Source organism: Acomys russatus, chromosome 28, assembly GCF_903995435.1.
Source record: "Acomys russatus chromosome 28, mAcoRus1.1, whole genome shotgun sequence".
NCBI lineage: Eukaryota > Metazoa > Chordata > Mammalia > Rodentia > Muridae > Acomys > Acomys russatus.
In genome coordinates, this window is record NC_067164.1 from 31,855,988 (window position 1) to 31,880,963 (window position 24,976).

The 24,976-nt window shown below is 41.8% G+C and overlaps 1 protein-coding gene and 1 pseudogene across 1 annotated transcript in view; one reads left to right on the top strand and one right to left on the bottom strand.

Moving 5' to 3' along the window:
- Positions 1–611: 611 nt before the first annotated feature.
- The window catches only part of Tafa2 (TAFA chemokine like family member 2), a 436,599-nt gene continuing 412,234 nt past the window's right edge, over positions 612–24,976 (top strand). The window contains exon 1 of the mRNA XM_051170898.1: positions 612–1,368. The gene's annotated coding sequence lies outside the window, so the exon portion shown is untranslated. The remainder of the gene's footprint in view (positions 1,369–24,976) is intronic.
- On the bottom strand, positions 18,064–20,665 carry LOC127210775 (dynein light chain roadblock-type 1-like; annotated as a pseudogene).

Consider the following 24,976-nt stretch of genomic DNA (forward strand, 5'->3'; position numbering starts at 1 on the left):
TGCCGGAGTGTCAGAACCTATCTCTCCCCGCCCGTCGCTCCCAAGGCGGTGGTCAGCCAGCTGAGAGGAACAGGGGTCTGGGGGGACCAGCGGGGTTCAGCCTGCTGGGGTGACTTTCTTATATATAGTGTATTTTGACAGTACAGCGCCTGAGGTGGGGCTCAGAGAGTAGGAAGCTTTAATTGCTTTTTGGCTTTATTTCTTCAGGTGATCTGTATTTGTTCCCTCGGGCCCCTCCCCTCGTTCCGTTCCTTTTCACTCCGGCCTTTGGCGAAGTGACACAGGCGACACCTGCTCGCTTGTGTCTGATGCTGGAACTCGCACCTTTGTGGTGGTGAAGGTGCGGGCGCACTCGTGACTGGGGGACAGCAGAGAGTTCCCTTCCTTGGAGCACAGGATGCCTAGAGTGGCAGCGGGTGGGCTGCGAGGAGCTCGACCCGCCGCACTTGAAGGCGGGGTCGAGGGGCTGCGCCTGGCCAGGAGTTGCTGCTAAGTGGACTCGAGTCGAGGGCGCCCAGGTGTCGGAGAGGGCTCCAGCGGGACTTGTCGGTCTGCGAGCTGCGGGAACGCGGGGACGTCTCACGGGGCTGGGGTGGGGTGGGGGCACTGGCCGAGAGCAGAGCGGGCGAGCCTGCTCAAAACCGGTCCACACCGGAGCCTGCAGCCCTAGGAGAGCCGGGGAACTCGAGGAGTGCACGGCGGAGGCTGCTCTCCTGAAGGTGAATCATCGCGTCCAATTGCCATTCCCCAGAGAACCCGGGGGAGGGCGGGAGAGGGGGAACGTGTGAGCGCGCGTGTGTGTGAAAGGGAGAGACGACGCCGGGCGAGAGAGGAAAAGTCTTCGCTCGCCGCTAAAAGGAAACAAATCGGAGATGGAATAAGAGCGGCGGTAGCTGGAGCCCTCCTGGATCCTCGCAATCGCGGGAGCGGAGCGCGCCGCGCGCCAAACCGAGGACAGCGGGCGCCCTCAGGCGCCGCCGGGGGCTGCGGAGACTTTGGCTTTTCCCTTCAGTCAACAAACCTTTTGATTACTTTGACACTGTGGGACAAAGAGCGGAGACCAGGGACCGGCCTAGCGCGCTGCACCTCCCTCTTGCTTCGGGGAGAGGACCCTCGGCTTGTATGCGGAAGACACCGCCGAGCCCCCTTTAGCCTTCGGAGGAGACCGCACTCAAACGCGCACACTCAGGGCCACACTCGCTCGCCCTCCACTAACACACATCGGCGGACTTCTGGTCCCTATGCCCCTGCATGGTGCCAGCGGACCGGCATCTCGGAAGCGATGCATGAGCGGTAAGGCTGGCGTCGGCCCGCAGAAGCTACAGGACCATCGCTAGGTGCTGCCGCCACCGGGACGCCCGGCTGCAGGTAGGTGCGAGCCGCGCCTTCTGGAACCTTCGGGCTTTGGGGACCTCAGTGGCCACGCCAGCACCGTGCGCCCCCGCAAGCCCGCGTGGGCACATCTCTTCCCTCGGCTTTTTCACGAGGCGGGGGGTGGCGGGGCAGAAACCCCGCTCTCCTCAGGAGGCCAAGATGAGGGTGTGTGTTGTCTTGCGGCTTGCGCGTCCTCCTCCCACCCCAAACCCGCTGCAGACCGTATGGACAGGGGAGAGGAAGAGGGACAGTCGGTGGGGGGACCGAGCCATACAGGAAGCTTGGGGAGCAGGGTCTTCCTCTTATTTTAGAAGGCAAGAGACCCAGGTGAGGACCGAAGTGGGGCTTAATTGAATCCCTCACCAGTCCTGGCTGGTGAGCATCTGAGACTTTTTATAAAGAGTCAGGGGTCGCAATCAATAAGGACTAGTGATCCACGGAACGCGGCAGGTCGCCTGTCTGGAATGCCTACTTTCTGTCCACTTCTGACTAGTTAATTCTCAGGCCTGTCTGCAGAGTGTGGGCGTTTCCGCGAGGGTATTGATCCCCCCCCCCCACCTCTAACTATTTCCATAAAAAATCATGCTTATAAGTTCCGGATCCTCACCGGCTCAAACGTTTATTTAGCTCCAGGAACAGACTCGTTATTACCGAATGAAACAGCTTTTGTAAATATACTACAAGAGAGCTTTCGTAAAGTATCATTTAATGAACAGCGTTTGGGGGGGGGGGGCGGGAAGCACAGCTCTGGGGAAAACTAATGGCTTTCCATTTTTTTCCGGGCAGATGTCTTCCATATCTTGCCAGTAACGTAGGTTTTTCTGCCTGCCTGCTTTGCTGTCCCCTCCTAGGTGTCAACCAAGAAGCGTTTTCCTCAGGCAATGGATGACTCTTTGCTATGAGTTGGCAAGGCTACATATCCAGAAACTGCTTTTGCAAAGGCAAAGTTTGAGGTCCGTTGGCCTATTTCTTCTGGAGGTGCAGGCCGAACCATCCAGTCTTCACTGGTGGCGGCACCATAGGCTCTCTAAGAGCCCTTGGAGAGACCATGATTTCCCCTTTCAGTAGTTCAGTATTCCACTGCGTGGCCAGGGTTAAACAATTGCCTGGAGCCTTTGGAATTGAATGTGTGACCAGGTTCTCCCCAGCTTGTGCTTGGTGAGTCTGTCCTTTTGTGACTGTAAAATCTCCTCTGGAATCTCACAGTTCTCCGTGGGTTTAAAAACAAACAAACAAACAAACAAACAAACGCTCATCTGTCTCCAAACCTAAGTATTTTTTTTTTTTTTTTCACTCTAAAGAGCACCCCTCCAAATCACTTGGTGTTCAAGGGTTCTTCTTGGGGCAGGGCGAATTTCAAAGACTGTCAATTATCTGGTTCCAGTCTGCCCAGGCAGATTGTTTCAGACACCACCACCCTTCAGACTGTTATCTGTTAGCACCTTTAAACTGCTCTGTTAGGTGAGGTAACTTAAGGCAATTCATTAGTTTAAGGTTTCCACTTCAAGTAATAAGGGAGATTACTGGCAAAGAAGATGAAAAATACATTTAACACTTAAAAAAAAATCAGAGCATAAATGATACTCTATTCACCCTTTCCATGTTTGCACATGTGTGCCCAAACTGGTGAGTCTACGCTTTCAAAATTGGCACCTAATTAACATTGTACATTTTCAATAACAGATCAGACATAGTTGTCTCTTTTCCGACTTCAAGCTCTTCTGGGTCCTTGAAGTCTATTGTGTGGCTCTTGACCTTTTTAGAGTCTTAATTCTAAGAGCCATCAGTAACCACTTATGGATCATCAGTAACCACACTGAAGCTTATTTTATTCTGATCTCCCCAATTTCCAGGGCAAACAACTAATTGTATTGCTTATTAAGGTTTTGAGCACACTGTCACTGCCAGCCCAGTCCTTAGGCATGGGGAGCCTTCTAAGAGGCAAACATAGTTTTAGTGTTGCTTTATTCAAAATGGCATTCGGAAAAAAAAACCAAAAAAACAAAAAAACTGATGAAAGTCAAAAGAACAGGTGAAAGTCCTGGCTATTTCCTTGCCTTTAAATACAGTAGTTTAGCATGTGTAGGCTCACATTTACACACAGTGCTATTTGATTTATGCTTCTTAAAGAGGAGTCAGGAAACCTTTGTGTCAAAGCCGATACCTCTATAATGCTACAAGTTATGTTAGCGGGGTACACGAGGGCTCTGAGTGTGTGTGTGTGTGTGCACGTGCACGCACACACACATGTGGTTTTGAATTAGAAGAACGTTAGGTACTTCAACAATGATAAACTGGAGAGTGAAGATGCTCATGGGCCTGAGTTAAGATGGATACACTGTGCTTAGACATGGCACTACCTTCAGTATAGTATTTAGCAACTACCAAGTTATCAGATGTGATGACAGAGCTGTAAAGAAAGGTTTATTTTTAGACATAGCCACTTTCCCCTTTTAAAAATTTATAAAGTGGTGAAACTTTGGTTTATATAACATTTTGGAGAAATTACTTTATGTTCTACCAGAAAGATTTAGTAGACCTGGATTTAATATCAGGAATACAGTGTTTTGATGGCATTTTCATATGGAAACGTACAAGGTGCATTTTAAGGTTGATTTTAGTGCCGACTGAATCTTATGGATTACCGAGTACAAGAAAGGTAATCCGTGACTCGCCAGCAGTTACCAGGCATTTCTCACCATGGCTCTCAGAAACCAGTACAAGAGTGTTCAAGTTGATGAGTAACTGCAAGCTGATGGGCACTTACTAATAAGATTTGTGATGGTGTCCCAGAGGAAGAGCTTTCCAAGGTGCCATTGGTTGTTTCTGTAGTATTTGAAAAGCCAAAGCAATCAGAGTGCAAACCTCTCAGGGCCCCTACTTTTCAATTCTGCAGTATTTTATTAGAGATGCCTCATTAGGTAGCATTATTCTGCAGCTGTTTTGTTCATTGAAAATTCAAGTAAAAACAAGGAACTTTATCATATAATGCAGTTCTGTTTTCTTGGTGAAAAACTATACACTGAGGTAACAACACAAGCATCCAGCAGTCTGCCTTGACCTACGCTTGGTATTTACAAGTGCAAGGCACCAATCTGTTAATAGTAGGGCTCCATCAAAACAAAGAGAAGAAACTCATTTGTACCAACTGCTGCTGGATACGAAGGCCAAGGCAGCTGACTCAGCGTCACCTCTGGGCCCCTGGCTCGCACAGTGCTTCACAGGATGAGGCTTACTTCCAAGTCACTGGCTTTGTGATGATTGGAGTAGGACGGATTTGCCATTCTGTTGGGAAATTCTTGGGAACTTTATCTGGAACATACTGAGCTATTTAAACATTCCATTGATAAAGAAGAGATGGGCGTATGAGCAGGGCTAGTAAACACACCTGCAAGTTTGCTTCTGTTTTGCAGTTGTCACAGGACACTGACATGCTACATAGTTTTCTGAAGGTCTGACTATTCATTCAGTGCAGTGTTTCTGTTCTTATCATGAAGTAAAACTGCTCATTCTTCTGCTTCTGCGTCTAGAATTTTCAGAGGAATGGCTATACTTACTAGAATGTCAAGAACATAGAGTTTAAATGTATTTCTTGTGCATTATGTTTCTGTGTAATATTCATTCCTATACTTATGCAAATAATTTTAATGAAATTCATGTAAAATATTGATTTTGTGTTAAAGGAGGCAAGACCGCACTATTAAAGGTCTTTATTTTTAAATTTCTAGTTTTCCACTAGTTTATATGACTTGACCTATAGCACAACTGCATCTAGAGTTTAACAAGATAATTTATAATTGAGTTCTGCACTTTGACCCATTGCCTCACAAAGCATACTTTTGTTCTTCGAGATACTATTATTGACTAAATTATGAGCACAAAATATAAAAATCAGTTTTTCACTGTCTGTAGAGACATCTTGGGAAGAGCCGATTGACAGTAGCAACGAGAATGCCAACACATTTTACAGCCCAGGCCATACCTGCACATTACTTTATGCAGCATAGTGCTCCCCAGTCACAATGAAAACCGTACTAGTCCCATGAAAACAACCTGTTGTGATCTGCAAATGGCTGTTGCAAACCAGCTGCCCTGATATCTTATACATTGTGTTAAATTTCTAAACCTCATCTACTTTCACTGTGATATCACATGTATTTGTTGGCTCTCACTGAGCGCTGTTAATAATAGGCTATGCCCCGATTCAGTATCAATTTGGCAATTGATTGGCACTGCCAAAGAAAGAACTTGGTTTGCTTGAAAAATCAGAGAAAGAGTGACTACATAAGCCCTAAGGAGGCCCTTCTATTTTGCTCACAATGGTTCCTATGAGGCAAGGGATATAGCTAAGGAATCAGATTGTACTTACCTATATTAGATGAAGCCCTGTCCATCACTTCCTGCAGTCTCCTAAATTACCCCATAGTAGCTGTAATTGTTTTATGATCTCCCCTGAATGGCCAGTTAGCAAAGGTACATTTCCCTTTCCCTTAGCAATAGTATGTCTAGTCATTCAATTAAATTTATATTTGCATTGCTTCTTCTACGCAGTAGATTTCGGAAACTTCTTACCGTGAGATTCAATAATGCAATAAGGTTGCCTTCTAGCAGTTACGGTGATGGCAAATTCAGTACTTGACAAAATGGAGATAACCAGCCAACCACATCTCCTGTGCTCTTATTCATGGGCTTTGCAGAACAAAACCTAGAGGGTTCGAAGTAGCTTTGGATGGCAAAGTTTGTTTTACTAAATGTTTTCATATTTATAGTCCTCCCCATGAACTAGTCAGTGTATAATTGCATGCATGTGAATGGGCAGCTGCATTGCCCTTTAAAGGTCATGCAGATTCTAAACCTTCCAATTTGCAGTGTTAATTGCCTATGGCCTCCTGGTGCCGCACATGGAGTTTTCTGTTGAGTTTAATAGTTCAGAACAGCACGTTACTCTCTTTGGTGAATCAGGCGTCACTTGACGAACAAATATATGGATGGACGTGTCCATGGTGGCTGCAAGGTAGAAGATCTTGGGGCAGAATGTTTGTGTTCTGGAACTCAAGTTCAAGTCACAGAGGCCTGACCTGTGAGGAGACGGACTGTTTCTAGAGCAAACAAAACCCTACAATTTAAAAGCATCCTCTATATGTGCAAATGCTTCCCTGCTTCTACTTCACTTAGGACTCATTTCTTTGTCTTTTTAAAATGTCTTTTTTGAAAGTACAATGTAAATTGTACTTAAGCGTTAAAGAGGTAGATACGGTCACTCCCTTCTAAGGCCCCTGTTTCTTAGACCCACATTATGCTTGCCCAGTTCCAGAAAAGATCACTGAGGAAGGAAAGCCAGGCAGGCTCTGTGCTCCTGTTTGTTTTGTCCTTGCTTTACACACACACACACACACACACACACACACACACACACACACACACGTGCGCGCGCGCACGCTCATTAGAAACTAACAAAATGTTGGCTGACAGACAGACACACACACACACACACACACACACACACACACACACACACACACCAGGCAGACACACACATACACATTCTGTGTTAACTCATGGGCAGTCCCACACCCACTGAGACATTACTTAGCATGATCTTGTTTAAGGTATAAAAGCCTGAATGTTATTTCTGTTTCTACCGTGTTACAGGTGTGTGGTGAATACAGTGTGGTGAAATCAGTTGGTGTCAGCGAGTTCAGATTTCTCCTGAGAAATGGCCGGTGGGCATTGTGACAGTGATAGGGTCATGCTTCTGTTGGTGCTTTCCTTCAGAAACTTGAGTTAAATGGAGTGAAATAGCTGCAACTTTAGTTCTTTTTTTATGGTATATGAGGAGGAAGGAAGTAGATGTTCTATATTTCAGTGAGGCAAGCCGGAAGCCAACAGGGGAGTGGAAAGTCATTTGGAATCTTTTAAACCAGAAAACAGAAGCCCCATTCAGGGAACTTTAATTTAAGTTCAAGGAACAAATTTAACCTAGGGATTTTTTTTTTGCGCAGGGGTGGGGGGTGGGTGGGAGGGATGTTGGCTAGCTCTTAGGATATTAAAAATAATAGTTTCCTGCTAGGATACACATTTATTATTATTACAATTCCTTTACAAAATGATTTGGACCCACAATTGGTGAGTTTATAAATTTATGCTTAGAATTGGGTCAAAGTTTAGACTATGCTATTTTAAGACTTAGTTGGTCCTCAAATCCTTTGCTAAGTGGTGAGCAGGAGCTTGCTGTTTTGGTTAGCAGATAACATATGTAAGTAACTATTAAAAAGCTTGTGTGGGGCAGTGGAAAGAATGCTGGATGTAGCTCACACAACAGGTAATTGTGGGATAATAAGAGTATCACTTTTATTCCCCTGGGCCTCAGTTCCTCAGTGACATCTCTCTTCAGGCGAGTTTGCAAGACAATTCGAGTTGTTGTTCATGATGATGATGGTGGTGGCGGCTGAAGACAATAGACTTGGTGCCATAACGCTGAGTCAGGTTACATGCCATGATTCAGTGTGTTGAAGTGTCTTAGTCTTCATGATGTTCTTTCATTGTAAAATCAGTTGTGATAGGCTGTGGCTCTCAGGCTCATAGTAGTTGCATCTTCTTCCTTTACCGCTGGTTTTCACCATCACTCAAGGATAAAAAGTGGTTTGGTTTGATCAACCCATGTAGACGTAGATTAGCAAATGAATCTTCACATATTATGTGATGGTTGCATACATTTATTAAAAAATATTTTAACAGAAAATTTAATAACCCTTTAAAACAGTCCATTTATTCAGCAAGTATTTATTCAATCTGCCAGTCAGTTTTGCTATAACAACAACAACAACAAAAAAAATACCATAGGCTAGGAGGATTATGTGCAAATGTTTATTTTTCATTGGTCCAGAGGCTGGGTTTCAAAGCCAAGTGCCAGCAGACCTGTCTGGTGAAGGTCTGTTTCTGGTGAAGACAGCTACTTTCTTAGAGTGGGAGAGGAGAGGGAAAGAGAGAAAAGAGAAAGAGAAGAAGAGAGGAAAGGAGAGATAGGGAGGAGGAAAAGAAGAAGAGATAATGAAAGATGGAAAGTAAGAGAGAGAAAGGATCTAAATTATATGGGCATACTTCATTCATGGGGGCTCCATTCCTGTGACTTAATTATCTCACAAACTCCCAACCTCCAAATATCACATTGAGGATTCGGGCTTCTTCACATGACTTTTTGGGAGTCACAGACATTCATTATATGAATAGCAAGCATTGTCTGTGTTATTGATTTATCTTAACAAGAAAAAAAAAAAAAAAAGGCAAAGCCAATGGAACTTGCCATTTTGGTAAATTTCCTAGAGTTTTGAGATGGCTCTAAAGGAATGGCTAAGCAATGCACTGGTTTGTGGACATTTTTGCTGGTCATTCTTACTTTTAATTGTGAAGAACAGATCTGAAAAGAACTAATTAAAATGTCCAAGTCAGGGTGAATTGTGAAGGAAAAGTAGCACACTGTGTGTTTAAATGAAGAATGTAGTGCTGCTGATTGACTACAGCTCACAGTCGATCAGCAAAAGGAGCGACCCCAATAGCTGTTCCCTGTCCTCAGTTACCCATGTTGAGTGACTTTAGATCAGAGCTATGGCATGGCCTAGACCTTAACCAAGGGAGGGCAAATTCAAATGCCTAAAGGAGTCAGGCTGGGAATACGAAAGAATGAAAGAGACCAAGTAGCAAGTAGAAGATGACAAAGAGCAACTGACAGTGTTGGGGAGACCTTAGAGTACAGTGGAAAGTCTGGCAAACATCCAATTGAGACAGCAGACACTTGGCACCAACATGCGGCTAATGATCGAATGGATTCTTTTTTTTTTGACTTCTAGAATAGAACTTAGATGTGCAGACTTTCAAATGTGAAGGTTCCAGAATTATAAATGAGAATAAATTCAAATTTGAAATTCTTAGTCAAGAGATATATCTGTAAGCTGTATGCATGTGAAGGACCATGAGCATGCCATTGTCAACAGAGGGGGTATACAGATACAAGTGTTAGGGAGATGTGTGCTAGCTCTTCTGTCATCTCCAGTCAGAATCTCTCATCGTTACTTGTAGACTGTGGTTGACAGTAAAAGGACCAGAAAGAGGAACAGAATGAGAAAGATGAGTGACTCAGCTGGGCCCTGGTATTTGGTTTGCACTCACTCTGAAGTTGGTAGCCTGGTGACAAGGCAGGACAGTGTAGAGGTTCCTTTGTCTTCCATTCTCGCTGAGGCTATTCCAGTTTTAACTTGAGTTTGATCTCCTTGATGGAGAATTCAGTGGAAATTTATCCAGCCTTATTCTAGGAACACTTATAACTTAGCTTCTGTAAAATGACTTGCTTGCTCCAAACACCCCTCCCCACTCCAGCTGAACCCCTGACCCCTCAGCTAACTGCCTATCTTAGCTTCCTTCAAACTGCCTGCTTACACAAAGCCCACCACCCCCCTCCCTGCGGCTGCTGAGCTAGATGCTGGGTGTGGTTTCTGCCTTCAGAAACCCTGTACTCTGGACACTTGATGCTACACTTAGGACCTCAATACCTGAGTGTAATCCCAGCCAGATGGAATAAAGACCTTCAATGGACTGTAAACTGTGTCTGAGTGGACATCTCTGGTGGGCTCACTACCACCCCCTTAGAGTCTTCAGAAGTGTACTGGGCATACAGAAGTTTAAATTTATGCCAAAGACTTGGAACCAGCTGGGTAGTTCTGTGACGCCTTCTTCCTCAGTTCATTGCTTCTTAAACTTCTGTCTGCAGACACAAGTCGCATGAAGGAACTTCCCTAAAGTGTGCATTCTGAAACAGCACTTGAGAATCTCTATTTGCAACACCGTCTCAGGTGAGGATAGCACTGTTAGTTGGTGGAGTACAGTTTGTGTTGTGAGGCTTTGGAGAGTCTTTACCACCTAATGCTGTTCCAGGCCTTGAGAGAGTAGGACTGTTACTCTTGCCTCCTCAACAGACTGGTGGGAGAGCCTGCACTTTGCTCGGAGACTATATGAGTGTGGAATTAATAAGCGCTTTGTTACTTCCTAGCCTTCTATTTAGAGAACAGACTATTTCCCCAAAACAAACCAGAAATCGTTGGTTCTTCTAATGATTTCTTACAATCTGAATAAAATTGACTTTATTTATTCCATAACCAAAGCATTATGTTACCTATAGATATATTCTCCCATACAAAAGTTAACTTTAGCTCTTTAGATATATATATTTTCTTTTTTTGGAATTTCAAAAGCAACTGCAAACTTGTAAAGCTTAGATGTCAAGATTTGGCCACACTGCCTAGGTTCTGGATCTGCTTGAATGGTATTGTGAGTAGGTGCGGAGATGGACTAGAAAGTAGATTTTCACTGTGTGCTCTCTGCGCTGCTGCCTGAAAGCGACCATCTCTTTGTAAACAACGCTTTGAGTGAAATGTGGTAGCTCACCTCTGTGATCCCATTACTGGAGAGTGGCTACGGCAGGAGGATTACTGAAGTATGGGGCTAGCCTGCTAGAAGGACAGCCTGGGTGGTCCCAAAACCCAGCACAAACTTACTCCTTCCCAAAGCTCCCCTTCCCTATGTTTTCAATAACTTTCCTAAAGCGGTTTCTTTTAGGATTAAAGACAAAGTTCTCTCTCTGAGTTAGTGACTTTGAGCTCTTCGTCTTTGTATGATAGTACTGTTTTGTTTCCTAAGCCAGATACACTAACGTCAGAAAGTACCACAGCTCTCACCCGGGGCTCTTCTGCGTTGTGACCTGGTCGTCACATTCACAAGCTTAGATCACTTGGTAAAGCATTTTGTCATCTATTTTTATCAGAACTATGGACATTATCGTGTTTATATATGACAATAAGCCAACTATAAGACAATACTAGATTTAGATATGTCAGTCTGAGCGCATAGAACAATTTTTTTCTATGCTATGATTAATATAGTTTTCGCATTCATATGTCAACTCTTTTTTAAAAGAGATTTATTTGCTTATTATGTATACAGTGCTCTGCCTGCATGTACACCTGCAGGCCAGAAGAGGGCATCAGATCACGTTACAGATGGCTGTGAGCCACCACGTGGTTGCTGGGAATTGAACTCAGGACCTCTGGAAGAGCAGCCAGTGCTCTTAACCTTTGAGCCATCGCTCTCTCCAGCCCCCATATGTCAGCTTTCATTTATTTCCTTCTCCTAAGTGTGTATAAGCATCTAATTTTTAGGCCAGCTCTGCTTACAGCTGAGCAATGTGTGGGTCCCGTTACTGAATCCAGTGAACTGTGTGAGCTCTGGGTAAACATGCCTACATCTTACCTCTTAGGTGTCCAGGGTTTAGCATGGCATTTGGTACATAACAGGAAGTAAACTCAATTGGAAGGTGACTATCAATCACTACATATTGGTCATGGTGTAATTTTTGAACATACACCTCCTTAATACATGAGTGAGGGAGTGTTTGTGGAACAGCTTTCAGCTATTCTGAGTGTGTGCCCGTGTGTGTGTGTGTGTGAGTGTGTCAATGTGTATATGTGTATGTGAATGAATGCATGTGCTTTGCACCTCCAAGCTGGCTTTGAAAATGTTTCTCTAAATCTCAAAGTTGGATAGGAAAGGCTGGGAGTGTGGCGAGCACTGGAAAGAAGAGGAGCGGGGCTGCTTGATGTGCTCGAAATGCACCATGCTCAAAGAATTAACAAAAGTGGCACAAAAATGTACTTTTCGATGAAAGAAAACTAGGGCTGGAGAGATGGCTCAGCAGCTACGAGCACGGACTGCTCTTTCAGAGGTCCTGAGTTCAATTCCCAGCACCCACATGGCAGCTCGCAACTGTCTGTAACTACAAGATCTGACACCCAGAGACATACATGCAGGCAAAACACCAATGCATATAAAATAAAAATAAATAAACTGTTAAAAAAAATTAAAGAAAACGATCTGTGTGTAAAAGGTGATGGAGAAAAAGAAAATAAGTACACTGACCCCACTTCCATTCTTTTTTGGTTTGTTTGTTTATTTGTCTGTTTTCGAGACAGGGTTTCTCTTGTAGTCCTGGCTGTCCTCGACTCACTTTATAGACCAGGCTGGCCTCGAACTTAGAGATCAGCCTGCCTCTGCCTCCCAAGTGCTGGCATTAAAGGCGTGTGCCACCACGTCCGGCCCATGTTCCATTTTAAAAATATAATTTAATGTAGCCTGGAGGCTTAGAGATGACATATGCTTATGATCCTGCTGTTATACAAATTTTAAAAAATGGATAATATTTGTCAATGCCAAATTTAAGTGTTGTTAGTCGTATATGGGATATATTTTGATTGATCTTGCCACTAATTGGACTCATCACTCATTAAGGAATTTAAATCCATCTATCCTTATTTAAATAATTATCATTTTCATGAATCAGATCTTTTTTTTTTAAACTTTGGTAATATTACTGACTGCAGTATCATTGCTCTTGGCTTCAATGATCCTGGAACATTTTGTTGTTAGAATTCTGAATTCTATTTAGTACAGACAATATGTTTTAGATATTTATTGATTTTGAGTTAGCCATTCTAGGTTAAATAAAGCTCCTAAGTGCCTACTGTTACACATTCCAAAAATTTAAAATTGTCTATATTTGATTATTAAGAAAACTAGTATATTTAATAAAACCCAAAAGGTCAATTATTTATATAATAAAATTTAAAGCTGAATACTTTTTAGTTTTGTTTAAAGGCTTGCTTTTTAAATAACTATGTATTATGATACCTTCATTCCTTGGAGTCTAAAAATGTATTTCGTGGACTTGAATTGTTATAATGACAGTTTATAAGCTGAATGGACCTTTTACTCTCTCTCTGTTGTCTAATAACATTCAAACTTATATAGTTAAATCTAAGGTTATGAAGCCAGTGCTACTACTGTGAAACTTACTGAAAAGCATTTATCTGTTTTTCTTCCCCAATTTCAATAAAGTATTAGTGAGAAGCTTAGAATGGCTTTTATAACCAATCACCAGGATTAATAAAAGCTTACTGCCATAGGTGACTTTTATATGGAGCAGAGTCTGTTGCACCTCTGGGAACACAGAGTGTGCTGTGCTTTCCCTAGCCTGTTAGGTTTTCCTAGTAGCTGATTATACACAGCGTTTAAACAGTCTTCAGAGCTCATGGCTAATATTTCACTTTGTATTTTGTGAGATCTACATCACGTTCTCCAGGCAGACGAAATGGCAGACTGGGGTGAACTGAGAATAAAAAGCAGACTTGTTAACTGGCAGGCGGGGATGGCAAAGGTGGCCGGGTTAGCATTCTGAAGGGCATGGCCAGGAGGAGGTGTTAAGCAGGAAGCCAGATGGAGGGACATGCAGGAAGAAGATGGGGTCATGGGAGAAAACTGTTGCGGCTAGCATTTTTATACAAAGGAAAGAGCTAATCAACCTTCAAGAGGCAAGAAGCTAGACTCAGAATAAATTTATTGTAAAATAGCAACCAACGCAAGACCGTAGAGGAGTGATGTGCTCTGTCAGAGCAGATTCCCTCCTCTGTGTTGTGTCAAATTCTATCCAAGAATAAGCAGTTTCTATCAAGGCTTTTTCTTTCCCCCTAAACTGGAAGTCAGAAGTAACAGGCTCTAGTTCTGACCATTGCACCAGATAATAGTCAGCCCTTAAAAAAAAGTTACCAAACATATTTGTCATCAGTTTTTCCACTGGCAACCGAGGTGTCACTCGTATGCACCTATACTGTTATTCTGTCACTTGAACATACCTCAGCCACTGTCTGGTCTGACTCCCTGTATTCTGAAACTAATTTTGTAAGCAGCTTATATCTTTGCCGAGGTATCATTTTGTACATGTTTCTGGGAGGCACAGTGTGTTGTTCAGTACCTCTAGACAATGTGTAATGACCAAATCAAACGAGAGAGCAGATCCATTAGCTTCCGCTTTTATAATTGCTCTGTGGTAAGGATATGAAAAGTGCTTCCTTGTTGCTATCCTGAAAGACACATTAAAAAATAATTGTTTAAAAAAACATGAAAAAAAAGGAGAACAGGACCAGGGGAGATGCAAAGGGGAATACGCTCTATATGCTATTTTTTATTTAAAGCTTTAAAAAAAAATAATGGACAAAACCAGTTTGTGACTCTTGTTTAATAGTGCTAACTGACATTCCCAGAGGAAAAGTCATACCTGTGTTAGCAATACTACAAGGCTGACGGACTGACTGGACAGGTGGCAGATGGGAGGGCAGGGTAAAGGTGGGATTATAGAGTACATTTTAAGTTACGCTAAAAGCTCTTCTAAAGAATTGTATGAAAAACTACTACTATTTTCAGAAACGTCTGAAAATATACACATAACACAAAATAAAAGTTTAATGAGGTTACCCCTCACCCAAAAGTGATTGTAGAAACTCTACCATACAATAGAATAGCAGAACGTAGTTCTGTCGAATGCCTATCAATTTTTCAAGTATTAAAAAAAAAAAAAAAAAAAAAGATTTATTTATTTATTTATACAGTGTTTTGCTTGCATGTACCCCTGCAGGCCAGAAGAGGGCACCATCTCATTATAGATGGTTATGAACTACCATGTGGTTGCTGGGAATTGAACTCAGGACCTCTGGAAGAGCAGTCAGTACTCTTAACTGCTGAGCCATCTCTCCAGCCCCATATAGTTTTTTTTTTTTTTAAAGCTAAGTTGTTTTCCTCCTCTCTCTGTCTGAGACCCTGATGGCAGACAGTTAAATCTTCTGATAGTGTCCTTGCAGATGTACTTCTCCAGTCTTCCTCATCTTTTCTTAATAACACTGGTAGTTTTAAAAATCAGACTTTTATCAACTGACACATAATCATACAGATCTATGATGGCACATGATATGTGCATACATAATGCAATAATCAAATTGGCGTAATTACATATTTATGTTAAGTACTTATATTTTGTAGTGAGAACATTTACAATCTCCTTTTTCTAACTATCTTGAAATATATATAACTTTTTTTTTCTTTTTTTAGCTTTTCAAGACAGGGTTTCTCCCTGTAGCCTTTGCTGTCCTTCGGCTCCCTTTGTAGACCCAGGCTGGCCTCGAACTCACAGCGATCTGCCTGCCTCTGCCTCCCAAGTGCTGGGATTAAAGGCGTGAGCCACCATGCCTGGTGAAATATACATAACTTAATGCTAAGAGAACTCACCGTATTCTGAAATTGAACACCGAGGCTCCTCATTTAGCTGGAACGCTGTCACTGTCAACCATTTTCCTATCCTTTCTCCTTCTACCCTTCCTAGCCTCTGGTAACTGGGCTTTCCTTCTTCATTCTGGGAGACCGACATTTTCTTACCCTGCCTTTGTGTAAGACCATGCAGTGGTGTTCCAGCACCTCACCCATTTCACTTAGCGTATGCTCTTCTCCAAAGCTACAGCGTGCTTTAAGAATGAATTCCACTGTGTGTTTCTACCACATTGAAAACTCGGTTGGTCACTGATGGGTGCTCAGGTTGAGTCTAAGTCCTGGCTGTTGTCAATGATACTGCAGTGGCTACTGGAGTGCAGGTGTATCTTCAGTGTAATGGTTCATTTCATTTGTCTGTATGAACAGTAGTGGGAGTGCTGGGTCGTACGGCACCTCTGCAAAGTGTTGTGCAAATGCCTCAGCCATCTGCATCCTCGCCGATGGTATGTAAGCATTCCTCTTTATCCCCGCCCTGGCCAGTGTGTTATTTTTCTAATAGCCACTCTAAATGAGGCAATATGGGCTCTCAATTTAGTTTTGAGTTTTATTCCCCTTCATATACCTGTTGGCCCCTTATCTATTTTCTTTTGAGAAATTTCTGTTTGCGTCTTTTGATTATTTTTAGACCTGGTTTATTTGTTTTTGGTATTGACTTTGATAGGCTATGAAATTCTTGAGGTCAAGAAATGTGCCTGATTCTTTACCAAGGACTAACTTTCAGGGAAGTGGTTTACAAATGTCTCATGAAGGTATGTTTAAGTCTTCTATTCTGATATTTTAACTTATTTCCCTTGTATTTCTACAATAAATAATTTCTAGAAGCAGGTGTGATAACGATACTTACATAGTACTGTCTTATTTACAAAATAGTTTAATGTAGGCAATTTGACTTGGTAATATGAAATGCCTGAGTTAGTGCTGAAGGCTCTTTCTAATTTCACAGAGAAACATAGTCCCACAACTCAGGAGTCCCAGGGGCTGCAAAAGACTCCATGGGTCTCTCAGGAAAATCACTATGCTTTTATTCCGTAACGCGTTTAAGAATGGTACAAAAGAAACAAACACCGACAAAGTGATCAGTGTTGGAAGATTATGTCCCAACTTTCTGGCACAAGACAAATAAACTCTTCCTCTGAGGAGGGCAGAGGTGATCTGCTTGCTGCCCATTGCGGTGACTCTGGCTCCCTGAGTCCGTCATTCTCTGTGTGTGGCACCAACAAACAAGGTGAAGGACCAGTCACAGCTGTGGGACATTCGGACAGACAGAAGTGATTCAAATGTGACCTGCATGCAACAGCAATGAATAATAAATAAATAATGTCCTTTGTCTCTTACCAAGGAATCCTGTGTGTCCGGCCAGTGCTTAAGACACATATATAGGAGTAGGCTTACTTGTTAAGTGGGGTTAAAAACAAACTCAGACACTGCACAGATTTTCACGGTATCTCCTGTCGTGTCAGAGCAGAGCGGCTTATTTTGACTAGTTTACGTGTTGAGCCACTCCTGAGAAAACTGTAACATGGCCAAGTGACCTTTACATTTGCCATTAGATCCATGTGCGATGGGTCCCTTTTTTAGGCCCATCTCCTGTGACACTTCAAAAGGTACTTTTGGCGACAGTATAGAGAAGAGATTGCACTGGGTAGTGGGACAGTGTCGGGGAATTACCTGGAGAACTAGTTCACTTATTTTGGGTGACAAATGAGGAGAGCTTAAAAAAAAAAAGAAGTGGAGAAAAAGAAAAGGAGGAGAATAATTTAGAAGTGGAAGAGGGTTCCTATCTTAGTAAATTTGTGACAGTGGGAGAGAAAAGAGTCGCGAGTGAGTCTTGGCTTACATAAGTGATTATAACATAATAGCCCCAAAGCTGCCATATTCTCCCTAATACGTGAAGATAAGTGCCAACATTTTAAGCATTTGGAGCATTTTGTCTTGGGGACAAGTTAAGAAGACAGAGAAGAAGAGAGTAGTGGAGACTGGGGCAGGACTGTGTGGGTTAGAGTAGAGAGGTTTGGGATCGATTGAGAAGGGTTCAGATGACGCCTGTACTCTAAGTGTGGGAAAATGCCAGGAGAGCCCAGAGGAACGATGGCATGGATAAAAGAACGCCAGAGATCTCAATGCCTTCGGGGAGAGCTATGCTCTATTTCAGTTTCTCTCCCAGCTTGACTCAATCTAGTCTCGCAGTCCTAGTTTGTGGCCATGTGCGGCTTCTTGGAGAGGCTGATGACATCAAGAAGGGGGGCCAGGGAAGAACATGGGGCGAATCCCTGAGTTTTTAAAAAATTTTATTTATTTATTTTTTTGGGGGGGGGTTGAAGTTATTTTTAGTTAAAGGAAAAAAAAAACGGGCTTTCTAAGGGTCACAAAGTGAGCTGAAGGTCAGAAGGAAGCTGGATGTCAGCCTGAGAATTGGGCTCTCCTGGGAACTGACTGGATCATCAGGCACTCCTTGGTGGAGAGAGCAGAGCTGCCCTTCATCAGTGGCCTACATGGGCTCTCAGGCGACCACCTTGTGCCCACTGACATGATTAACACTTATTCTTGGGGGCATTAAATTAAGGAATGACACAGGAAGCCAAAACAGTGGCTTATTCAGTTGGATTCTGAATCACAATCAGGAAATAGTCTTTAGCCGGTGCCACCATAATTTTGATTTTTTCTTGGAATGAATTCGAAGAGAGGTTAAGTCATTCTGGGGGTCGATTTCACACACAGCGCTCCGTGCCTTTAAGATGAAGTTGTGCACGAGGCTGGCGTATTGTGCAGTGGTGGGGTTGTCCTTAGTGCTCTTGATGGGAATCCCTTCTGTGTTCACCACAATGATGCCCTGCATGCCTTTCTGGCTCTGCAGTCTCTTGAGTGTTTCCTCCACCTCTGCTATCTTGGACTGATCCAGCAGCTCCGAGTAGCCAACACTCAGCCAAGCTCTCCCATTGTATTTATTTATTTTACTATGTATATAGTGCTCTGTCTGCATGTACACCTGCAGGGCAGAGAAGGGCATCAGATCACATTATAGATGGCTGTGAGCCACCATGTGGGTGCTGGGAATTGAACTCATGACCTCTGGAAGAGCAGTCAGTGCTCTTAATCCGCTGAGCCATCTCTGCAGCCCTGAATCCCTGAGTTTTGTGCTTTCATGTTGCACCATGAGCATCCTGTTAGCCCAAGAGTGTCCTGTACACTGAGGCCCTGCATCTTCATAGCTGCCTTGGACAGAAGACCTTCCCTGTGGTCTCTGCCTTCTATGGAGAGCTATAAGCATTTGAAAACTTAAACCTGAACACTGACACCGTGACAAGCGCCATGATAAATAATTGTCATTAATTAATCTCTTTTAGCCTACACAGTAATCCTGGAGGCAGGCACTGCTTTAGTGCTTTCCTCTGAGTAAGTGGAGACACAGCTTTTAACTTTTCCTTTGGAACAGAGATTTAAATATTTACTATTGTACGTGTAAGATTTTTTTTTGCCTGTATGTGTTGGTGCACTGTCAGCATGAATTTCTCCAGGGGGCCGGAAGAGGGCATCAGATGGTTATGAGCTGCCATGTGGGCACTGGGAATCAAACCCCTGTCCTCGGCAAGAGCAGCCTGTGCTCTGAATCACTGAGTTATCTCTCCAGCCCCTGGAGCAGAGTTTTACACAATGTACCGTGCATCTCAATCATACTCATTGGGAAAATTTACTTTTTTTCTTAACATGAGCGGACTAGAGAATTGTCTTGGTTCAAAGTATTTGAGTCTAAAAACTCCAAACAGAACCTGTTCTCCCACCCTGAACTTCAGAATTATATCATTGAACTCACATTATAATATCCACAATATTTGAATGAGTCTCAGCTTTCTCATAATAGCTTTCTATGATTTTCCCATTCTATTTGATGAAAGAGATGATCTCTTAAGTAATGAGAATTAGTGTTTAAGGAAATTTGAAGAACTCACATTATAAGCTCAAATATTTCTTACACCAACCCCCCCCCAAAAAAAATCACAACCCATAAACAAATGTGAACAGCGGCGCATCTTTTCCTGGATTTTAAATTCAGGCTGAAATGATCTATGGCATTTATCTTATGAAAATCTCTCTTGGGCTCCCTGGTTTGTAAGAAATAAGTTTCTTACAGGGTTGGAAGACTTTAAGTAGAAGCGCTGGTTTCAGAACACACTTGGTTGCCTTTGTAGACCATCAATATAAGACTAATTAGATGCTAAATGCTTGGTGGGTATTGAGCAATGCAATCTTCTAATTTTCTGATTAACGACAAAGCCTTATAAAAGCATTAATTATATTGGATGAATTCAGACAATCCCTTTCTTAGTAAGTCTATTTTTTAAAATTAGTTTTATGTTTAGCAAGTGGCAGAGTGAAAAAGACAATGCATCTATGAATGGATTTTTTTTTTTTTGGTAATCATATGATAATGCAGGCAGCAGACTTTGTAGAGTAATATGAATAAATAGGCTTCTTTTCTTGAAGGTTATGGATGGTTTTAATGTGACCACAACATCAAAGGAGGAGTGGTGATTTATAGATACTTTGTATTTTCTTCCTTTGCCTTAAGATCTGAATTTTGAAAAGGTTGGTATATATTGAATCTCAATTTATATATTTAATTATATATTTATTTTCTTGTGTGTGTGCACATGGGTGTGCAGGTTTGCTTGTACGGTAGAGGTCAGTGTTAGCTGGCTTTGTCAGTGAATCTTTTAATCTTCTGAAATGGGGCTACTCCCTGAACTAGGAGCTCACCAGTTTGGCTAGACTGGCAGACCACTGAAAAGCAGGGCATCTCCTGTTCCTGCTTTCTCAGCGTTGGGCTTACAAGTGTGCTGGGCATTCATGTAGTTGTTGAGTGTCAAATCCCGTTCTCAGGCTTGCACTTGGCTGATAGCCATTTCCCTTGAAATGTTCTCTTACAAAATTCTACCCTCTTCTCTCCTCCCGCCACCCCCCTGTGTGTGTGTGATCAGAGAACAACTTGTGGAATTTGGTACTTTCCTTCTACAACGTGACTTCCAGGAATCGAACTCTGGTCATCTGGCATGGCAGCAGTCACCTTTACCCGTAGAGCCATCTCACTGTCCATCCTCTCATTTTTTTTCTAAAGTATCATTTAAGCTTACTTGAAAAAGTGTTAACATATACATTATATAGTTTTTTATATTTAATTTCATGTTTTGGTAAAAAACAAAACAAAACAAAAGAGATTAAACTGTTTTGGTCTGAATAATAATTCTTAAAAAAAAATCTTGATTTTTATTCATGTGTATGAGTGTTTTGCCTACTGTGTATGTGTGCCATTTGAGTGGCTGGTGTCTATGGAGCCCAGAAGACGGTGTCAGGTCTTCTAGAACAGGAGTTGCAGGTGGTTTTTAGCTGCTTGTGGGTTCTGGGAATGGAAGCTTTTTTTTTTTTTTTTTTTTTTTTTTTTTTAATCTGAGCAGCAAGTACTCTCACCTACTGAGCCATTTTTCTTTTCTTTTCTTTTCTTTTTTTTCCCATCTGGACTTTATTATACCGATTGCAGGATCTTTTTTTTTTTTTTTAATTTTAATTTTTTTTTCATTTTTTTTATTAATTTATGAGCCATTTTTCCAACCTTTGATTTACAATTATTGCTATTGACTGTAATTGGAATTGGGACCAGCTTGTCAGTTATAAATAAGTTAAGTATCACTATAGATTCCCTTCTGTATCAGTTTCTTTTCTGTTGTTGTGATAAAAATACCATAACCGTGGCAACATATGAAAGAAAGGATTTAATCTGGTTTATGGTTCCAGGGGGTTAGAGTCGATGATGGCAGAGAGAAGGCATGATGGTGGGTATCTGAAACTGCAATTGAGAGCTCACAACATGACCTCCAAGCAGGGCTAAAGAAAAAAAGGGCACTCTGAGAATGGCCAGAGTCTTTTGAAACCTCAAAGCCTACTCCCAGTGACACACCTTTTCCAACAAGGCCACACCTCCTAATCCTTGCTAAAGAGTTCCACCAGGCGGGGACTATGAACTCAAATATGCAAGTCTACACATCCTTCTCATTCAAAATATTACACCTTATAAAGTCAGAAATAGCAACAAAACCTATCCAGGACTAAGAGAAGGGTCTTATGGAAGAACCACTTCATAGAAGGTGATTGGACATTTTCATTATAACTGGAGTTATGGCAAAGTGAAAATATAGCATAAAAGGAGCTTATCAGAGGTTAAAAATAAGTCACTTTTAGATAAAAGAAAAGAAAAAACAACACACAAAGTTTAAAGAAATAATCAGAACAAATAGACATTTTAAATATTTTTGTTTACACATTTTATTGTAATATTTGCATGTGATTTTTGCCCCCATAATCTTATGGTTATTAAATCAAGAACAGTTCCAGGTATAAATACAATTCAAAATTCTTAGTTTACAAATAAGGTCATAAGACCCAGAAAAATAGTGAGATTATTAAAGTGGTACAGAGACCCTATTTCCTAGATTTTTCAATAGCTGCTTCACTGCTTCTAATCATCTTGTCATAAATCAAAGTGCTGGAAGATCCTTTCAATTTTTTTTGGTTTAATTTTTTTGGACATAGATTATCAGGCTGGCCTTGAACCTGCTACATAGTCTAGGATGACCTTAAATTCCTGATCATCCTGCCTCTACATCTCAAATGCTTTGTTTGTATGGTTCTGGAGATTGACCTTATGGCTTCATGAATGCTAAACAACTGGTCTACCAACTGAGCTACATATCCAGCCCGGTTCTAGAAGTCTGAAAGAGAATCAGATCTATCTTGTTTTCTTACATTGACTTAGGAACTACACTTTTATTGATGCTATTAAGAAAAAGAATCTACAGAGATAAAAGGGCTAAATGTCTTTTAAAAATATTTTTTAGTTAAAAATGCTATTTAAAATTATGTGCATATTTATGTATATGTTTCTCCATGTATGCATGTGTACATGTGTGATTGTGTATGTGTGTGTCTGTGTTTATGTGTGCGTCTGTGTGTGTGCAGAGGCAAGAGGTGTTGGATCTCTTGGAGCTGGAATTACAGGTGGTTGTGGGTCACCCTGATATGGGTGCTGGAACTTGAACCTGGATCTTCTGGAAGAATAGTATGTGCTCTTAATTAATTAATTGTTCTCATGCTTATAGTTTTCTTATCAATATGAACAATATATCCATTGATCCAATAATTGTCATAGAGCAATGTAGTGTCTTGGGTACTTTGCTATATGCTGCGACACTTATCAAGAATCCTACTTTCTTGGGGTTTGTACTCAAGTAGAAAAATGTGTACATGTGTGTATAGGCACATATGGACATATGTGAATATGCAAATTAGGATATGTGCTGAAAGGTATCTTCTGGTATTTGGAAATCTGTATTGTACCAATGGAAAGATATAAAAAAGGGAAAAATCTTAATTAAAAATGAAAAAGAAGGGACTGGAGAGATGACTCAGCAGTTAAGAGAACTTGCTGCTCTTCCATATGACAGGACTTCCTATCCTAACACTCATGTCAGGCAGCTCACAGCTGCTTGTAACAGAGGATTTGATGTCTCTGGCTTGTGCAGTCACCTGTACTCAATGTGGACTTAGCCACACATGAATACATAAGAGACATATAATTTTTAAAAAATAATAAATTCTCCTCCACTAACCGTGATTTCACTAGCTTTGTATACCTAGCTAGGTTTCCAGTACCAGACATGGCTTCCCTCTTGTTGAGTGGATCTCAAGTCCAATTACAGAGCAGTTGGTTACCACCAAGGTATGTGTGCCACTACTGCATCTTTAGAGTTATTGTGCCGTGCTGTTTGTTATGGTGCACAGTCATTATAGCTGGTGGAGCCCAGTCCCAATGGATACATCCACAAAACATCCCCATGCCTAAGGCTTGGGGAACATAGTGGAAGAGGGAGAAGAAAGATTGTAAGAGCCAGATCAGGGAGTTTGCTGTGAAACTGTGTCTCCTAGTACTATCAGAAGCTATATCTACCACTAACCAAATGTGAGCTGAACAAGGATGACACCAATGTACATAACAAAATGGAAAAGCCCTCAAGGCCTCAACCCTACACAAAACTATAGGCAACTGAGTAAGGCTGGGAATGGGAGAGGTGGTCTTCCCCAGGGAACAGCACACCAACTGAGTATCTGTTGTACCAGATGGTCAGCCCTGAAAACACACCTACAGGTAATGTTATACAAACTGAGCAGGTTATATTTAGGAATACATTATACATATAATTACAATTAATGAGAAAAAAAGGCCATGAATTGGAAGGGGAGTGGGGAGGGATTTATACAAATGAGAAAAAGAGGAGAACTATTGTCCCTGTACTATGCTATCATCTCAAATAATAATAATAATGATAATAATGATGATAATAATAATAATAATAATAATATAAAATTTCAACAAAATCAGGAAGACTGAGCAGTTACTGGAACTGTCTAGTTTAAGAGTTTCAGAAAATGGTAAAGTTCTGCCATGGACTATTCATAGATACATTCCTGGGAGCTTTTGGGCAGCTCCCAAGAGAGTGCTATTTGTTTATTTAAAATTTATTTTTTTAATTCAATATTTTATTCTTTCACAATTTCATAGATGTACACAACATATTTTGATCATGTCCAACCCCCATTACCCCTCCAACTCTTCATGGAGGATAACCTCTAAACAATTCCTCTCCCAAGTTCGTGTCCTGATTTAAAAAAAAAAACAAAACTCTGAGTCATGTGTGTGCTGTCAATATATACATGGGTGAGGGCCAGCCACTGGACCATAGTCACCATATTAATATCCATACATTTTAAAATTTATTTATTTATTATTATGTATACAGTGTTCTGCCTGCATGTACATCTGTAGGCCAGAAGAGGGTATCAGATCACATTACAGATGGTTGTGAGCCATCGTGTGGTTGCTGGGAACTCAGGACCTTTGGAAGAGCAGGCAGCACTCTTAACCACTGAGCCATCTCTCCAGCTTCCATAATAGCCATACCTTTAAAGCAACTGATTGCTCCTCCCAGAAGCTGTTAGTGGTTCCTCATGAGTCCTGCCCCTTTCATGCTACAATGCTGATCGGTTTGGTCTTGTGCCGGTCTTGCACAGGCAATTGTAGCAGCTGCGCATTCAGAGTGTAGGGGCCCAGTCATGACGAGAAAACACTGATTTACAGCAGTGTTCGCCAACCTCAAGCTCTTAGAATCTTTCTGCTAATACTTCAGTGACAGTTTCTAAACCTTGGGTTGGTGTTGGTGCTGGTGTTGGTCCCTTTAGGGCTGAGCATGACACAATTATGTATTTTCTGGATGTTGACCAGTGTGAGTTTCTGTATTTTACCACTGCCCAGTGCAGGAAGTAGCTTCTGTAATAAGGGTTGAGTTGTACTAATCTA